The sequence below is a fragment of the Podarcis gaigeae genome (genome assembly GCF_964106915.1).
Source record: "Podarcis gaigeae genome assembly, chromosome: 8".
NCBI classification, from domain to species: Eukaryota; Metazoa; Chordata; class Lepidosauria; order Squamata; family Lacertidae; genus Podarcis; species Podarcis gaigeae.
Genome location: NC_139684.1, coordinates 2,416,407 through 2,434,549, shown reverse-complemented (window position 1 = coordinate 2,434,549; position 18,143 = coordinate 2,416,407).

Here is an 18,143-nt window from a genome sequence, read left to right as displayed (position 1 = left end):
GATCCAAAATGCAGCAGCCTGATTGGTCCTAGAACAATAGGATCCAAAATGCAGCACTCTGATTGGTCCTAGAACAATGCAGAAGTATGATTGGTCTGCAGGAGCCACCCAATCCAGCTCCAGATGGAAGTGAATCCACAACCTGATTGGCCTACAGGAGAATTCTGGAATTAGCCAATCACGTGGGGCCCATTGTGTAAATTAGGTATATAAAGCAGAAACTTTGGGGAAACTTCCATTCCTCCTCACCACTATGAGCTGAATGAATAATTCTCGACTCGATTAGTATATTTCAGCAGGGCTGGCCCAATATGTTTGGCACCTGAGGTCAGGGCCGGCCCACCCACAGGGCAGGGCAGGCAACCACCTCAGGCAGCTTCGCAGACGCAGCAGGTCCCAATGTAGATTCTCACTGCCCCCTTGTTCCTGATGTAGATCTTCACTCACCCCTTCTTCCCTGGCAGGGAGGTGAGCACCATTTTGTGGTCTGCCTCAGATGCCAAAATACCTTGGGCAAGCCCTGCCTGAGGCAGCCACAAAATGGCACCACCATCCCACCAAAGAAGGAGGGGTGAGTGAAGATCTACATCAGGAACAAACAAACAAGGAGTGAAGATCTACATTGGGAAGAGGGTCGGGGAATCAAATCCACCTTGTTGTTGTTTTAGTCATTTAGTCGTTTCCGACTCTTCGTGACCCCCTGGACCAGAGAACGCCAGGCCCTCCTGTCTTCCACTGCCTCCCACAGTTTGGTCAAACTCATGTTGGTCTCTTCGAGGACACTGTCCCACCATCTCGTCCTCTGTCGTCCCCTTCTCCTTGTGCCCTCCATCTTTCCCAACATCAGGGGCTTTTCCAGGGAGTCTTCTCTTCTCATGAGGTGGCCAAAGTACTGGAGCCTCAGCTTCGCGATCTGTCCTTCCAGTGAGCACTCAGGGCTGATTTCCTTCAGAATGGATAGGTTTGATCTTCTTGCAGTCCATGGGACTCTCAAGAGTCTCCTCCAGCACCAGAATTCAAAAGCATCCATTATTTGGTGATCAGCCTTCTTTATGGTCCAGCTCTCACTTCCATACATTACTACTGGATTTAAATGGGAATCAACGGCCAGCATGCAGGTTGGGGGAAGGGCCCCACTCTGAATTTCACCAGGCGAGAGCAGAGCCAAGGAGACCCCAGAGGGAAGCCCCTGCCATTTTGTCCCTACAGGTGGGAGGAGGTCAGCAATGTCTCATATTCTCTGAGCGGCTGCTGAGGAGCGGAGGGGGCAGATGCAGCCTCCAAGGAGCACACCGCAGCCGTCTCTGTCACCATGGCAGCAGTAGTGGGCGATGCAGTCCTTGGAGGCTGGATCTGCTGCCCCTGTGGATCCTGCTGCCCAAGGCGGTCGCCTCACCTTGCCTCATGGGTGGGTCAGCGCTGCATATGGGGCTAAGGAATAGCCCCCTGCAGACAGAGAGTGTAACTGGGAGCCATCATTAAGGGCAAACACAATCTTTCTGCTGGCTTTGCAATGTGAATTGTACCCATGCAGTAGACTAGAAGACGGCAATCACGCAGCCACCAGCTTCTGAGCTCAGCCTTATTTCGGCAGGAGACGCACCCTTGACCTCAAAGTAGCAGGCGGTGCTGACCAGACGCAGCCTGAAGACCTCTAATTTCAGAGAGTTTGTTTAATTAAAGCTCCAGTGTCTGGTGGTGGAGAGACGCAGGGTGCGCTTCTGCTGCGATCTGGCTCCCTGCTCTGCTAGCAGGTCATGCTCCTCCCCCAGAAAGCCAGAAACCTCTGATTGCAGCTTAGGGCAGAGGTGATTCGAGGGTCAGGAGACCGGCTGCCTCTAACACTGCTCAGAGTGCAAGAGGAGGCTTATTCCTCCTCCCACGAGGAGGGCAGGTGAGGTAGGTGGTTGGGCACTGTGCCACCTGGCAGCCATCCAGATGCTGGTCAAAGCGGGAGGCCACAGGTGCCAGGACAGCTCGTTGTTGTTGGTCCCCCCCCCCCCAGCATGCCTTGCCCCTGGCACCCAGCCATGCTACCCACACACAGCCAGATTACTGTGCAAAGCATTGCGGGTGTTTGGCTTGCAGCTAGAACTTGTATATAAACAACAGAGGGGATGTGTGGGGTGTGGGGTGGCTTCTCGACTGCGGTGTTTATGGTGGCCGCCCCACATCTGGGGAAACCTTTTCCTCTAGAGATCTGTCTGAGTCTAAGCCCAAAAATACTTTCTGAAAAGCCTTCCTCTTTGGGCAGTCATCCAAACAGCCAGGATTAAGGTGTGAGGTGGTGACTTTAATTTAAACTCTTATTAAGTGCGCTGGCTTGTGCCTTTAGGAACAGGTGAGATAAAAATGGAACTAGCTCAGTCACTAAATAAATGAAGGGAAAGCCAGTATCAGAGACTCGGAAGGCCAGAAAATTCCAGCTCCATCCAGATTTCTCCAATAACGGTGCTCCACAGCTTTGGACCAGGAACAGAGTCAAGCCCTTAGTCCCTCTAGCTCAATATTGTTCACACTGACTAGCAGAGGCTCTCTGGTTTCAGAGGGGACACAATCAGGGGATGCCATGTGGGGCTGGACCTGATGCTCATCCATTTGCCCCTTTTGCTTGGGCTCTGTGTGCTTGTGACTCACAGCTCTGCTGCCGCCGCTTCTCTTGTTGGCCCCTAGATAAGCCTCCCTGCAAGTGAATCTCTAGATCCCTTACCGTAGCCTATTAAACATTTGAAGGGTCTGATCCTCTCTTCCCTTAATCTTCTTTCCTCTAAGCTGAATTTACCCAATTCCTTCAGATGCTCCTCAGATGTTTTCTTAATTTTAAATCCTCTCTCAACTCTGATGCTCTCCTCAGAACTCACCCCAATTTCTCCATGCCACGGAGTCTTTGACTTTCTGGTGCCATAGAACACTCTGAAAATTCATTTGCCCAGATTCTTTCTGCTTCTGCTTCTTTTAATTCACCCACTTGCCTAATTTTATGGTCACTGAGGTTGTGAGCTTCTAAAAGAAGGTTTCCCCACCCACTCCAGTCTCTGTGTTTTAGCATTTAATCAATCATCTGCTGATTATAATAATGCTGCAGCATCTGAGCACAAAGTGAGATGATGAAGAGGAGTATTGCAGTCAATTGCTCCTCTTGACTAAATTGCAAAAGACACAAAACATATATTGTTTGGGGAAGCATAATGAATGCATTGTCCAAAGACTGAAAAAACAACCACTTTGCGTGCATGGAGGCAGCTTTGGATTTCAAAACTACTGGAATCAGCTTCCGGGAAGAAAGTGAGCATTCCCAGTGAGGGCAGTCTCTGGTGTGTTAAGGCTGGAGCCTGGAAGTATCAGGAACAGAAACATGGAGAAACTGTGAGACTCCAGATTGCTAGCCTGAAACTCCCATTTCCCCTGGAAATGAGTGTCTGTCTACATCTGGAGGGACGCAGATTCCCTGTTGCCAACCAATAAGAAGAAAGGAGGAATCAGAAGCTGATAGGCGTGGAGCCCAAAGGAATCTAAATGCCACTCTTCCAACCTAAACCAGCCTTTGCTGTAACTTTGTAGAGTTTGGAGCACCCCCCCCCCCCATCATTCCCAGCCAGCAGGGCTGTGCTTCCATCAACCCCAGCACCATACAGCTGTGCTGGCTGGGGCTTATAGGAGTTGTATTCCAAAACATCTGGAGGGCACCAAGTTGGGGAAGGCTGTTTTTGAAAATCAAACTGCGTGGCCCATTATTCTTCCACCCACTGCAACTGTTCTCAAGTTCTTAAAAGCCTATTAAACATCCTGTTCTAAACCCACAATTTAGTGAATTAATCAATCCATCATATTGATAAATTGACCAAGGCTTTCAGACCTAATTATAAAGCTCTTTTTTAATTCTAGCTTCTTTCCTTCAAAGTGTTTGCTGGCTTTGGGCCATCTGCAGATTGGATAACTACACGCTCCACTTCTTTGCTCAATCCGTGATTTAAAAAATTTGAACAGCACTTGAGCCAAGATAAAATCCCAAGGAGTATAATTTCATGAACTGAGGGTTTGTCTGCACCAGAGCAAAATGTGGATTTGCAACTGCCTGTCTCCCCAGTAATATAGGGGTGTCCACATGGCATTCTCCTTATTCCTATGTTGTCCTTTATCCCTTTAAATGTGGGGTTTTCCTGATCTTGGTCATTTTGGACTTCCCAATGATTGAAAAAACCCACATTTAAAGGGGATAAGGTCCAGGACAACACTGGACTGGGGAAGACATAATGTGGACATCCCTACAGTAATGGGGGGCAGGCAGCTGCAAAGCCATATTTTGTTCCAGTGTGGACAAGCCCTAAAGATTCCACTGAGGCTTCCTCCCAGGTAAGTGCCATCCTATACATGTATACTCAGAAGCATAGGTGCCATTTCTGAGGGGGCCTGGGGACCTAGGCACCCACAACATTTCCACTGTGGCTGCCTCGTTGGGCGACCCAATGTGTTGCACGTGTGATGTCACACGTGTGATGCCCTGTGATGTCACACCGGGACTGGTGGGAGCCTCGGGCCCTTCCGTCGCCTCCCCTCTGCCCATCAACGCCGCCGTCGCCCCCACTAGGCCGTACTGCAGCTGCGCTGCCAAAGGACCCGGATGAGATGGGCAGCCTGGTGCGGGCTATGAATTGCTGAGGAGCCTTGAGAGGAGAGTGAGGGCAACCATGGAGGGAGGAGGAGGCAGGTGTTAACCATAGAGGGGGAACGCGGAGGAAGGACCGCAAGCGCTTCTCCCATAGATTTGTAGTGGTAGACTAACATAGATGGTTTGATCTGTGGATTTACTTCGGGCGCTTCCCCCCCCCTTCCTCCTGCCCCGCCTGATGGAACTGAGAGCTGCAGATGGAGCACGAGAGAAAAGATGCAGAACTGCAGCAGCATCTTCATAGCTTGGACTTTGTTTTGCGTGAAAAGTGGTTGCTGCTTGTAGTTATTTAATTGCAGTGTTTCATCAGCTGGTGTCTTGAGGAGCAACCTCTGGAAACGAAGGGCTAAAAACTGGTGCTGCTCTCCAAAATTATCTGGTCCCTTTTAACTTCATATTTCAGCAGCTGGTTGACTAAAATCCCTTATTTTCAAGGCTGCTGGTCCCTTATTTTCAAATCTGTAAGTTGACAGCTATGACGTCACCACTGTGGCGACCAGGCTAAGACCTCCAATGCAAGGCCTCCACCAAGGCCCACCGTGGCTGCAGATGCACCCCGGAAGCTGGCCCACACTTCCGGAAGCACGTCCACAGCCACAGTGGGCCCCAAGAGAGGCCCCACAGCAGAGGCCGAGGCCCCAGTCGGGTCTCCGCAGCAGCAGCAGCAGAGAGGCACGGCTGTGGTTGGCAGTGGCAGTGGGCAGAGGCTGAGCAGAACACACGCGACACCATGACGTCACGTTGAGTGTGCATCGCTGGGCACCCACAACCTGGTGCCCAAGTCACCTGGTGTCAAGGGAAATGTACTTTGTTCACGCTCAGTGATAATATTGTTAAATCAGTTCTGTTTTGAGAAGGTTGTCAGTCCTAACTGCTGCCTCTCCAATCACTGCACTGCACTGGCATAGTTCCCCTGCCCCTCTGCCCACTTTGGAGTCCTTCACCCCTACATTTCTGGGGCCGCACCTGGAATTCTGTCACTTAAATCCTAGGCCTAAAAGCAGCCGTTTGCCAACCTGGGTATTTTGGATTAGAACACCCATCAGTCCCCTCCAGATGTTTTCTCCAAGAGGCTCAAGCTGGTCACATGGTTCCCCCTCCCCTCCTCATTTAATCCCCACAACAATCCTGTGAGGTAGGTTAGGCAGACTCTGGGCAGCTGGGAGGGGCGACAGATCTGGCCTCCTTTAACTCCCAGGCTGTCTCCAGTTGCATCAGGCAGTGACCTTTGTGGAGGAGGAGGAAGGGGAAGCAGTGATGGTGGGGGGGGGGCTGAGGAGGAGGAGGAGGAGGCGGGAGAACACTTTCCATTTCACCTCAAGCGGCAAAATATCCTGGGATGGCCTGCTTCCCACAAACATCAGGGAAATCAAGCCCGGTGTCAGGATGGGGAGAGTTTGTTGCCTTCAAGCTCACAGTTCTCTTGCTTGTATGGAAGATGGTAGCATGGAACTCCTGTCAAGATTGCTTAGTGATGGCTTAATGGGATAGAAGAACTTGAAGGGTGCTCTGCAGCGGCAATGAAGAGGCCACTTTGCGTCCCACGCACACACCATGGTGTGCCCAGGCGCCCAGTGACACCGATTGTGCAGAGCCTGGAAAGGACCAGCAGCAGGCAGTCTTTGATGACACAACGCAAAAGGAGATGCGCTGGAGTCTGCAGGCCTCTTGAGGAGCCGGAAAAGCTGTCTGTTGTGTGCACAGAGAGAAAGGGAGGGAGAGAAGCACAGGCGTTCTAGGCCAAGCCAACATTTTCTCATTATTACAACATCCTTTCTAGGGCCACATTCCCACCAAACGTTTAAAGCACTATGATACCACTTTAAACAGTCCAGTTATTAAAGAGAGGGAGAGAAAGTTAATCATTTTATAAACCTTTACCACCCCCACCCCACACAATTCCTACACCCACCCACACAGAGAGGGAGCTTTTCAACCAATACACTTTAGCCTTTTCTTACAGTTTGCACTGGACTTGAACCCAATGCCCTCAGCAGCTAATCCTCAGCAACTTTCCTGGCAATTCTAACATTGCTTAATAATCCAGCATGAACTCACTGCCCCAACCCAGCCTGCTTTTTCTCAGGCTGGAGGCTGGAGCCATCCTGGCTGGAGGGGAAAGCCTTGGCTGGGAGGCTAAATCCCCTACGATAATGGGTGCCCCTTGAGGACCTGTGAGGTTCTTCGCCAAACTTTCAATGAGACCAGGGAAAATCAGCCCATGTGGAGATCTGTGCCATAGGGGTCAGGATTCTGAGCAGCAATGCTTCACAGGGACTGCCCAAGACAGAGTGTCTGTGGAAAAGGCATAAAATGTGCTGTGATTTCTTCCTACATGCCAGGGCATACCCTCCAACATTTCTCCTATGGAAATAGGGATGTCCTATTTCTTCTTCTTCTTCTTCTTCCTCCTCCTCCTCTTCTTCTTCTTCTTCTTCTTCTTCTTCTTCTTCTTCTTCTTCTTCTTCTTCGTCCTTTTATTATTTATGCCCCACCCATCTGACACTTTGGGTGGCTTCTATCATATATAAAAATATAACAAAACATTAAACATTAACAAAACTTCCCTATGCAGGGCTGTCTTCAGGTGTCTTCTAGCAGTTGTATAGGACCTTATCTCCTTGGCTCAGGGGTCGCATAACTCCATACCCTCCAACTTACCCTCTGATGAAAATAGAGACATCCTAAGAAAAAGTGAGACATTCCAGGATCAAATGTGAAACAGGGACAGTTCCTGGAGAATGGCTGCACTTGGAGAGTCTGCAAATGGTGCCAGGAAGGTGGGCAGGGACGGCCTGCTTAAAACTTTCCATTTATTCTTAAACCTTAACATGTCCCCCCCCCTCCCACAAACCACTGTCCTATCACACTGCCATGGTAGGGGAACTGGCAAACACACTTCCTCTTGTCCTGCCTTCCCCTGGGAGAAAAGATGGAGACGGAACAATTTTCTGCGTTGGCTGCTCTGAGCTTCCTGGCTGGGCTGCCACCATCCCTATCATAGGTAAAGGGACCCCTGACCATTAGGTCCAGTCACGGACGACTCTGGGGTTGCAGCGCTCATCTCGCTTTATTGGCCAAGGGAGCCAGTGTACAGCTTCCGGGTCATGTGGCCAGCAGGAGTGAGCCACTTCTGGCGAACCAGAGCAGCGCATGGAAATGCCGTTTACCTTCCTGCCGGAGCGGTGCCTATTTATCTACTTGCAATTTGATGTGCTTTCGAACTGCTAGGTTGGCAGGAGCAGGGGCCGAGCAACAGGAGTTCACTCAGTCGCGGGGAATCCCTATCATACTTGCCCTGAATTCTAGGAGCCTTTTCAAAAAAAAGTTTACACCTGACAGATCAGCTGTTCCAGAAGATGGAAGGGAGAGGGGTAATGTTCACCCTGCCACCTCCCCCTGCTTCACCCCACAGCTTTGGCCCCCTTTGCTGATTAGTCATTTAGTTGTGTCCGACTCTTCGTGACCCCCTGGACCAGAGCACGCCAGGCACTCCTGTCTTCCACTGCCTCACGCAGTTTGGTCAAACTCATGCTGGTACCTTCGAAAACACTGTCCCAACATCTCATCCTCTGTCGTCCCCTTCTCCTTCTGCCCTCCATCTTTCTCAACATCAGGGTCTTTTCTGAGGAGTCTTCTCCTCTCATGAGTGGCCAAAGTACTGGAGCCTCAGCTTCAGGATCTGTCCTTCCAGTGAGCACTCAGGGCTGATTTCCTTCAGAATGGAGAGGTTTGATCTTCTTGCAGTCCATGGGACTCTCAAGAGTCTCCTCCAGCACCAGAATTCAAAAGCATCAATTCTTCGGCGATCAGCCTTCTTTATGGCCCAGCTCTCACTTCCATACATCACTACTGGGAAAACCATAGCTTGAACCAGACGGCCCTTTGTTGGCAAGGTGATGTTTCTGCTTTTTAAGATGCTTAAAAATATGGCCCCCTACCAGCCCTGAAATTCAAAGTGCTGTTTTTATACTTCAAAGCTCTAAGCCTGGGATGGAGAACCTCTTTTCAGCCCAAGGGATGCATCTGCTTCTGGTCAGTCCCCAGTGGGGGTGGGACCAGGAGCAAAAGTGGGTGGGGCAGCAAAGGTAAATGTTACCTTTGTACAGCAGCCTGTCGTTTCCATGCACAATCCTCTCCACTTTCCACGCAGGCAAGCAGGAGGCAAGTTCAAGGACACTTTTCAGCCAGAGAAAAATGCTTGTGGAGAGGGGGTGGTGGCCTGGGGAGAGTTTTGTGGGCTTGACAGAGAGGCCTGGGGGGGACAGAATTTTGGGCCAGGTAAATGGAAGGACCTCCTGTGCCTGTAGGAACCTCTTTGTCCTTTGGAGATCAGCTTGGGAGGCCCGGCTTGTTCACTCGTCCAGTGGGCAGGCTCTCCGGCCAGGGCCTTCTCTAGGGAACGGCCTCCCAAGTGATGGAAGCCTGGTAGCTTCTCTTCTCAGAGAGACTTTTAAAAGCAGCCTGCTTCATGTGGTTTTTAAGCAGTTTGGGGCTTGTTTACTACGGTCTGAACAGTATTTTAATGTGTTGCTGTTTTCAGGTGTGGGGTCGAGTTGTTTTGATTTTCATTTTGAAATTTTAATATATCGCATTAGTGTGGTTTTATGTTTTATGTTATACTTCACCTTTGTCCAGATGAGGCATCTAGTCATAAGCCTGCATTTTTTATCAGAGCTTATATATTGCAATCAAGGCTTGTATTTAAAAATGAGCTTAAAAAAGGATTTTCAAATGTTTCATGCCAGGCAGAAAGAACCTTGGCAAGAGGTTTTTCTCCTAAGACAAGGGGGGCCCCATTGATTTATAGCAGAAAAACAATTCTCAAAGTCATAAAAAGGGGGAATTACAGACAACTGACCTTGCAGATTGCAAAACACAATTAGGAATGGGCAAAAAGTAAAATAATACCAATGTGCCTCCCAGTAAAATGAGCCAGATCTTCTTTCTAAGGTTGAAAGGCCAAGAGCAGTGAAAAAGGCAACTGGCTTGGCTAGAAGAAAAGAGAGCATTTTTGGGAAATCTTTTAAAGCTGTTTTTTACTGAGTTCCTTTTTACTTTACAAAGGCTTTATTCTTTTAAAAGGCTACCTATGATAAGTGAATGAAATATATTAGCTTAAATATATTGGCTTAAATGTAATTATGCAAAGGATTTAAGGAATGCTAGATTCTTATTTCATATGGTTGTAAGAGTTGTATTTATCCTGAAATTAAGTCAGCCACCAGCCTAGCCCCCCTGCCAGACAGAAGACGCCATCCAAGCACTCTTGATATATGGTTGTCAGGCATTTGTTTAGAAACTTTCAAATGAAGGAAATCTTTCAATATTGATGTGAAACTCAAGATCCTTGACATCTGTTGAACATAAAAATGTAAGATTAAACATTTGTTTTAGAAGGCAATAGGGCAAGGAGGGCAAGAGGTGAGCTGGTAATTAAGATTCCATGTAAGATATATTATTACTTATTTGTCATATATATAGCTCTTTGTCTCCCTTATAAGGACAGGAGGATATGGGTGTATCTTTTGTGATTGGTTCTAGCAAACAGCCAATAGGAATATTCAACCAGGCTGATTGGACAGAGGCAGCCACAGGAGGAGCAAAGGGGGCTGGATTAAGGGAATATAAGTGCTGGCCAGGATGGCAAGAGGGCAGGCCAGAGCTTGGTAACCATATACCACTGAGCCTCTCATTTATTTGTCTGACAAATAAATTATTATTTTAATTTCTCTATTGCTGCGTTGAATATTTCATTCCAGCTAAGCGTTAACCACAAGCAGGGTGCTACATTTTATGGTGCCACTGTGACTCGGATAAGTGGTCTGCTGGAACGCAGCCCCTTCGCCCTACTGGGCAGGGTACAAGAGAGAGGACCACTGCTTACCCAGCGCGCACTGGTAAATTTTTCCAGGGGGAACGCAGAAGACTCGTCTGTCTGATACCCTGCTCACTGGCGGCGACGGACCGGGGGGAAACAGGGAACCAACCAAGGGTAAGTGCACAAAGGGATTTTTGGCCCTCCAATTAATTAGGAGGAAGAGAAGTCTTGATCAAACTTCTGCATCTCAGTAAGGGGAAACTGAGTACGCTAGGTGGTTGGGTACATCAGATGTTGGTCTGGTGGAGGAAAAGGGAAAATTGGGAGGTAGAGTGTGGTGAAGTATCTAGCGCATTGTATGTGTGAGAAAGTACAGAGCAATCTGTAGCTGACCTGAGTGTGGAGTGGGTAGTACTTCGGTTCCCAGTGAGGCGACTCCATCTGGGCAAGGAAACTCACGAAGTGTGTGTGCGAGTGACTGAGTGGATACTTCACAGGGCCATACAATGGGAGTTGGGGGTTCAAAGGGGGAAAATACACCTCTTGAGTGTATGTTAAATAATTTTAAGAAAGCCTTCTCAGGGGCATATGGAGTCAAAATGACGCCAGAGCGCTTGAGAACGTTATGTGAACTAGAATGGCCAAAACAAATTACTGAATGGCCATCTCAGGGAACTTCTGATATAAATTTAGTAAGCAAACTTTGGTCTAATATCGCCAAAGAAACTGGAGGGTGCCCAGAACAATTTCCATATATAGATTCCTGGCTGAGCACATTAAATAAAAATCCTCCATGGATAAGGAAATGCAAAGTCAAACGATGCAAATTATTGGCTGTAAAAGCTGAAGCTAGGAAAGGAATCTTGCCAAATAAACTCAAACCCATTTTTGAGGGACCAGAGGAAGAGGTGCTTCCACCTCCACCCTATGCTCCACATCGAAGGGAGCTTAATTCAAACACTCCACCAGTTGTAACCCCAAGGCAAGAAAGTGGAATGAATAATGGGAGTGGAGTCACAGAGCTTGATTCCTTGATAGATTATGATAAATATCTTCAGGAGGCATTGGAGTCCTATAATAAAGCCCAAGCAGAAGTGGTTATTCCACCTGTGACTCCTAATAGACCTGCATCTACAGTCTCCTTTAGTGGAACAACTGATTGCCCACCCCAAACCCCTGTACATCCAAGTCCTAGAGAATTATTACAGAAGTTACAGGGAGACCTTGATCGGTCAGCAAGCAATACAGCCAGGCGTATAAAGCTGCTAAAAGAACGCCTTGGGACAAATACCATCCCCTATGATTTGAGGCCCCTAGAGCAAAGCGAAGAGAAAGATCACGTAGTAGCCCCTCTTAGAAGAGTATTTGATGCACTTGAGGAGCCTGCGCTGGTTAATGGGCAACCCGGACCACGGCCACCTCGAACTTCGACCCTGCAATATATTCCATTCACAACTACAGATCTGATGAATTGGAAAACACACACCCCATCTTTTGCAGAAAAACCTCAGGCTATGATGGACTTGGTGACTTCAATAGTAAATACTCATAGCCCTACTTGGACAGATTGTCGCCAGCTCCTAAATACTCTTTTCACCACTGAGGAAAGGAGAGACATAATTGAAAAGGCACAGATATATTTGCGTGAGCAGGCCAGAGTGGGAAATATTTTTAATATTGACCGTCATCTCCAAGATAACTTTCCCTTGGAAGATCCTAATTGGGATCCAAACAATGGAATTCACCTGGCCAGACTTACCACCTACCGCCAGACACTTGTGCAAGGTATCCGCAGGGCATGCCAGAAGCCCACTAATATGTCTAAAGTCTCAGAAGTAGAACAGAAACCAAATGAGAGTCCAGGAGACTTTTTAGAGAGGCTGCAAGAAGCCTATCGTATATGGACTCCTTTTGACCCTGAAGCCCCTGAAAACAGCAGAATGATTACTGCTACATTTGTGGCCCAGTGCGCTTCTGATATTCGTAAGAAAATTCAGAAATCAGAAGGATGGGAAGGGAAGTCCTACAAGTAAAATGGAGACTGCATGCAGCATATAGGCCTCAGAGTTCAGGGAAAACTGAAAGAATGAATCGGACTCTGAAAACCCAATTGGCAAAATTAACCCAGGAAACGGGATTGGGATGGGTAGATGTGTTACCCATAACACTGTTTCGTGTTCGGTGTGCACCCACAAAAAGACTTAAGTTGTCACCTTTTGAGCTCCTGTATGGGAGACCGCCCTCCTTTGTTCAGGATATTCCAGCTGACCTTAAACAAATAGGAGATCATGTGACACAGGGACAAGTGCAATCTCTCTCCCGTGTTTTTGTTTCTCTTAACAGGTGGGCCCTCGAACGCACGCCGTGCACAATTGATTGACTGCCCCCTTGTGGAACAATTATCAGAGATATTACTCATTGGGGATCCTCGGGATATATGTTTTGGTCTTGGTGGTACCCCATTTCTGTCACTGGGGGAATTATATTGGGGCTAATAATTATTTGCTATCACAATAAGGTAATCTTTTGTGGAAGGAATGCATATACTAGACATCAACATGATTTTATTATTAATCCTGATCCCTTGGGAAGGGGAAGGGTCCTTGAATCTGACCAAATTGGCTAAATATGGATTCAGCCATGACCACAATATGTGGGTAGGTTTAGCTGAAATGGTAGCCAATGTTGCAAATAGGACCAATTGCCTTGTTTGCTCTCTTGGGCCAGATGATTCAGAGGGAGGTATGCCCTTATTACCGATACCATTAGATGCCATTGGTATGGTAAGCGAAATGCCACACCAAACAGAAATACAGAATTTCCCCGGATGGAACTCAACTAAACCATTACGAGTTATACCTGTACAAGGGGAATTCTGTGTACATAAATCATCAGATGCAGCTGATTCTCCCATGATAGGCTCTTCTCATTGTCACTATACTTGGGATTATATTAAGAATAGTCATACCTGGGCACACGGTACTACCTATCGAACTCGGAATACCTTGCCCTGTGCACCTCCTTTTATTCACGCATGGAAAGTGGTGTGGAACATAACTGTGACAGAAAAAGGCAATCTAACATACTGCACTGTGAACTCTCTACCTCTTTTGGTATTTCGCCTTCTGTACTCCACGTACCAAAAACCTCAGACCCGATGGTTGTGGTGGATATGTGGAGAATGGGCATACAAAAAGCTCCCTTCCAAATGGAGTGGGACTTGTTTCTTGGGTTGGGTATTACCACCAATGTGGATTATGCCCACTAGTTCGGCCAGGCGAACACGAAGGAATGCTGATATTTCTCATATAGCAGGAGGAAGTACCCAAAGTTGGAGCGGTACTGATGATTGGCCGCCAGAGCGCATTATAGCCTATTATGATCCTGCCTCCTGGAATCCTGGTGAGCTCATACAAGGGGCACGGGATCCTATTTATAATCTAAACAGAATAATTCGATTGCAAGCAGTAGTGGAACTTGTAACCAATGCAACGGCACAGAGTTTGAGACTTATTGCACAACAGTTGGATGAAAGTAGAGCCGCCATTTTGCAGCTGAAAATGGGAATGGATTATGTACTTGCCAGGCAGGGAGGCCTATGTGGAGTCTTGAACTTGACAGGGAATGCCTGTTGCTTTAACATTTCTGATAATGGTGAGGCAATCCGTGTGTTGGCCACAAAGATGGAGAATATAGCACATGTCCCAGTACAAACATGGGAAGGATGGGATATGGGATGGCTCACCAATTGGTTACCTAATGTCACAGGACTCAAAGGGATACTATTGTCTTGCTTGTTTTTCTTGACAGTAGTGGTAATGGTTTTATGTATGATGCCATGTATCATTTCATGTTTTAGAAGTACAATTAGCAAGATGGTTTCAAATGAAACTCTACCTCATATCATGGCCCTATACAGAGCTTTACCTCAGGAATATGATGAAGGTCAAGCTATCAAGGACACTTGGGATGAAGGTCCTTGAGCTTGAAAGGGGGGAATGAGGCATCTAGTCATAAGCCTGCATTTTTTATCAGAGCTTATATATTGCAATCAAGGCTTGTATTTAAAAATGAGCTTAAAAAAGGATTTTCAAATGTTTCATGCCAGGCAGAAAGAACCTTGGCAAGAGGTTTTTCTCCTAAGACAAGGGGGGCCCCATTGATTTATAGCAGAAAAACAATTCTCAAAGTCATAAAAAGGGGGAATTACAGACAACTGACCTTGCAGATTGCAAAACACAATTAGGAATGGGCAAAAAGTAAAATAATACCAATGTGCCTCCCAGTAAAATGAGCCAGATCTTCTTTCTAAGGTTGAAAGGCCAAGAGCAGTGAAAAAGGCAACTGGCTTGGCTAGAAGAAAAGAGAGCATTTTTGGGAAATCTTTTAAAGCTGTTTTTTACTGAGTTCCTTTTTACTTTACAAAGGCTTTATTCTTTTAAAAGGCTACCTATGATAAGTGAATGAAATATATTAGCTTAAATATATTGGCTTAAATGTAATTATGCAAAGGATTTAAGGAATGCTAGATTCTTATTTCATATGGTTGTAAGAGTTGTATTTATCCTGAAATTAAGTCAGCCACCAGCCTAGCCCCCCTGCCAGACAGAAGACGCCATCCAAGCACTCTTGATATATGGTTGTCAGGCATTTGTTTAGAAACTTTCAAATGAAGGAAATCTTTCAATATTGATGTGAAACTCAAGATCCTTGACATCTGTTGAACATAAAAATGTAAGATTAAACATTTGTTTTAGAAGGCAATAGGGCAAGGAGGGCAAGAGGTGAGCTGGTAATTAAGATTCCATGTAAGATATATTATTACTTATTTGTCATATATATAGCTCTTTGTCTCCCTTATAAGGACAGGAGGATATGGGTGTATCTTTTGTGATTGGTTCTAGCAAACAGCCAATAGGAATATTCAACCAGGCTGATTGGACAGAGGCAGCCACAGGAGGAGCAAAGGGGGCTGGATTAAGGGAATATAAGTGCTGGCCAGGATGGCAAGAGGGCAGGCCAGAGCTTGGTAACCATATACCACTGAGCCTCTCATTTATTTGTCTGACAAATAAATTATTATTTTAATTTCTCTATTGCTGCGTTGAATATTTCATTCCAGCTAAGCGTTAACCACAAGCAGGGTGCTACACAGAAGAGTAGTTTATAAATATTAAAATAGATTTTTTAAAAAAGATTTTAAAAGATTAAAATAAAACAATTATTTCCAATTGTTATTACTAGCCAACCTAAGAATGGAAATTTTTGGTTTTGTGCTAAAGTCGCAAAGATTGAAACCACTTCTGCCATTATGTCTCCTGCAACTGATCCCTTCCTCCATGGATTTGGACAGCTAGCTTTTGCCCATTTCTTTTCTCTCTTCCTCCCTTTACATTTTCATTTTAGCTGTTGTGCACCACCACCCCTACTACTAGTAGTAGTAACAACAAGAACAAGAACATGAATACGCAAATATTCAACTTTGGGGGGGAGGGCCCTCGAGTGAACTGGCTGGTGTAATACGGCGGCACCCACTTTAGCTGTGGGGATAGTTGTGTTGTGGGATTGTAACAGGAATTAGAGCTCTATGGGACCTTCCAGTCTGCGTGGGAGTAGGCTCACACAATAGAAAATGACAGCTGCACAATTAAAGTTGTTCTGGAGCTCTTTCACAATAAACCCATTTTCCAAAATATCTGACTTTTTGCAATAAGGAAAGTGATGGGAAAACACATGCCTGATGCAATGCAGTATCCTCTCCCTGCAAACAAATCAGAATAAATGCACAAGCAGAGCTGATATCATCAAGCTTCACCTCAAACTTTGTGCAAACGGATCAGGGTGGATGCTTGATAAACATGCATTCTAAAAGAAACACAAATTAACTGCCACATGGAGTCAGAGTCACCTGCTTCCAGCTAGTTGCAAAAAAAGGGAAAATAAAACAAAAGTCTCAGTATCACTAAACTAGAGGTCCCTAATGTGGAATAGACTGAAGAGCAGAGAAAGAAGGTGGCGTGTGAACATACTATTTTGGTTTCTAGGGTTCATGAGTTTGTCACCCCCATTTCCTCAAAGCACAGCAGCCGTTATCTGAAAATACCTCGCTGTCCCTCCTGCATTAGACCTAGGAACTGCCAATTCTCCACATTTCTTAAGCCTGAAATTCTCATGCTGGGGCCGGACAGTTTGGTGTGGTGGTGTGGATTCTTTCTCCCCCTGTTCCCTCACGGCCATTCAATTAAGTTTAATCATCTGGAGGGTGGCCAAGTTAAACTCTGGAGAGGACGGGGCCAGAGCCATCTCTCAGCCAGCACTCCAGCACCAGTCTGTTCCTGCAGCTTGTGGGAAAGGCTAGGAAGGAGGCCAAATCTGCTTGTGGTACAGTGCTTTTCCCAGCCCCTCTCGCCTTTGTTTGCATCTACAGGGCTGTGTCGGGGCTCTTTCTGACGCAGGCTGCTTCATCTGCAGGCCGCCTCCGTCCTCCGCCCAGAGCGAATCTTCCACGGCCCCCTGCTGAGCAGCGACAGGGCTCATTCTGCAAGGCAGAGGGGTCATTTCCTGGCTGCACAGAATTGACTTCACAGGCTTGGGCAGCCTGGTGCCCTCCAGATGTTTTGGACTACCACTCCAGCTGGCTGGGGCTGATGGGAGTGGTAGTCCAGAACATCTGGAGGGCACCAGGCTGCCCAAGGCTGCTGTAAACAGTCAGAATAGGCTGGTTCATCAATACAAGCCACTGGTCGTATTTGGAACAAAATCAAAGCTCAAAGGCTTTTTAAACAGTCTGCATATTCCTTTTCCATACGGCCATTTGCTTTGTGCACTGTGAAAGCGAGGAGATCCTAACTCCGCTGCTGTTATCAGGAAGACCAGCTCTGAGGAGCCATTCCTATGCCTCAGCTTCTCACGCCCGCCTGGCACTGAGGAATGGGCTCCTGCAGCTGAGGGGCCTAAAAACCAGGCTCTAGCAGAGTCTGTGTTGCTGCCCATGCCAGGGCTGGGGAGAAGCAGACATTGGGCCAAAAAGTAGAAAATTGTCCCAGCAATTTGAGGAGAAATGCCTTTGTGAAATGGCCCCTTCCAAAAACGCATTTCTCTGAATGATATAGCTGATTCTTCAGCACATTTAGTTGGGAATAAACTACTGAGCTCAATGGGGTTGGTTTCTGATTTTTGCATAGGATTCTCTGGCAATCTCTGGTTGCGCCCCTTCCCTCTCCCAAAAATGTTTGTATCTACTTTTGAATAAATTGTATTTGTTTATTTGTTTTTTTTGCAAGACAGTCTTCTTCAACAAAAGGAAAAAAGAAACCCACATGTAAAAAATGTTTTTTTCTTGCAGTTCAAGTTTAAAAATAGGATTTTATGAAACGGCATACTGTGACTTTATATTTTTAATAAGCTTGCTTCAGTCATTGTCCTTTTGGAGGGAAGTATTTAACTGTAGTGCAGCTCTTGAATAAAATGAGTTGCTGGGGGAACGATCTGCCCACTGTGTAAAAGCAAGTGTACGTTTCTCTCAATATTCTGCTGCTGCTAAGTGGCAGCCATTTTTTCTCATGGTGCCAGCCATTTTGAATTCCCCCCAATCGAAAAAGCTCCTTGGGACAGGCGTTTTTGTGGGAAGCAAAATGGTGGGTGGAAACGATG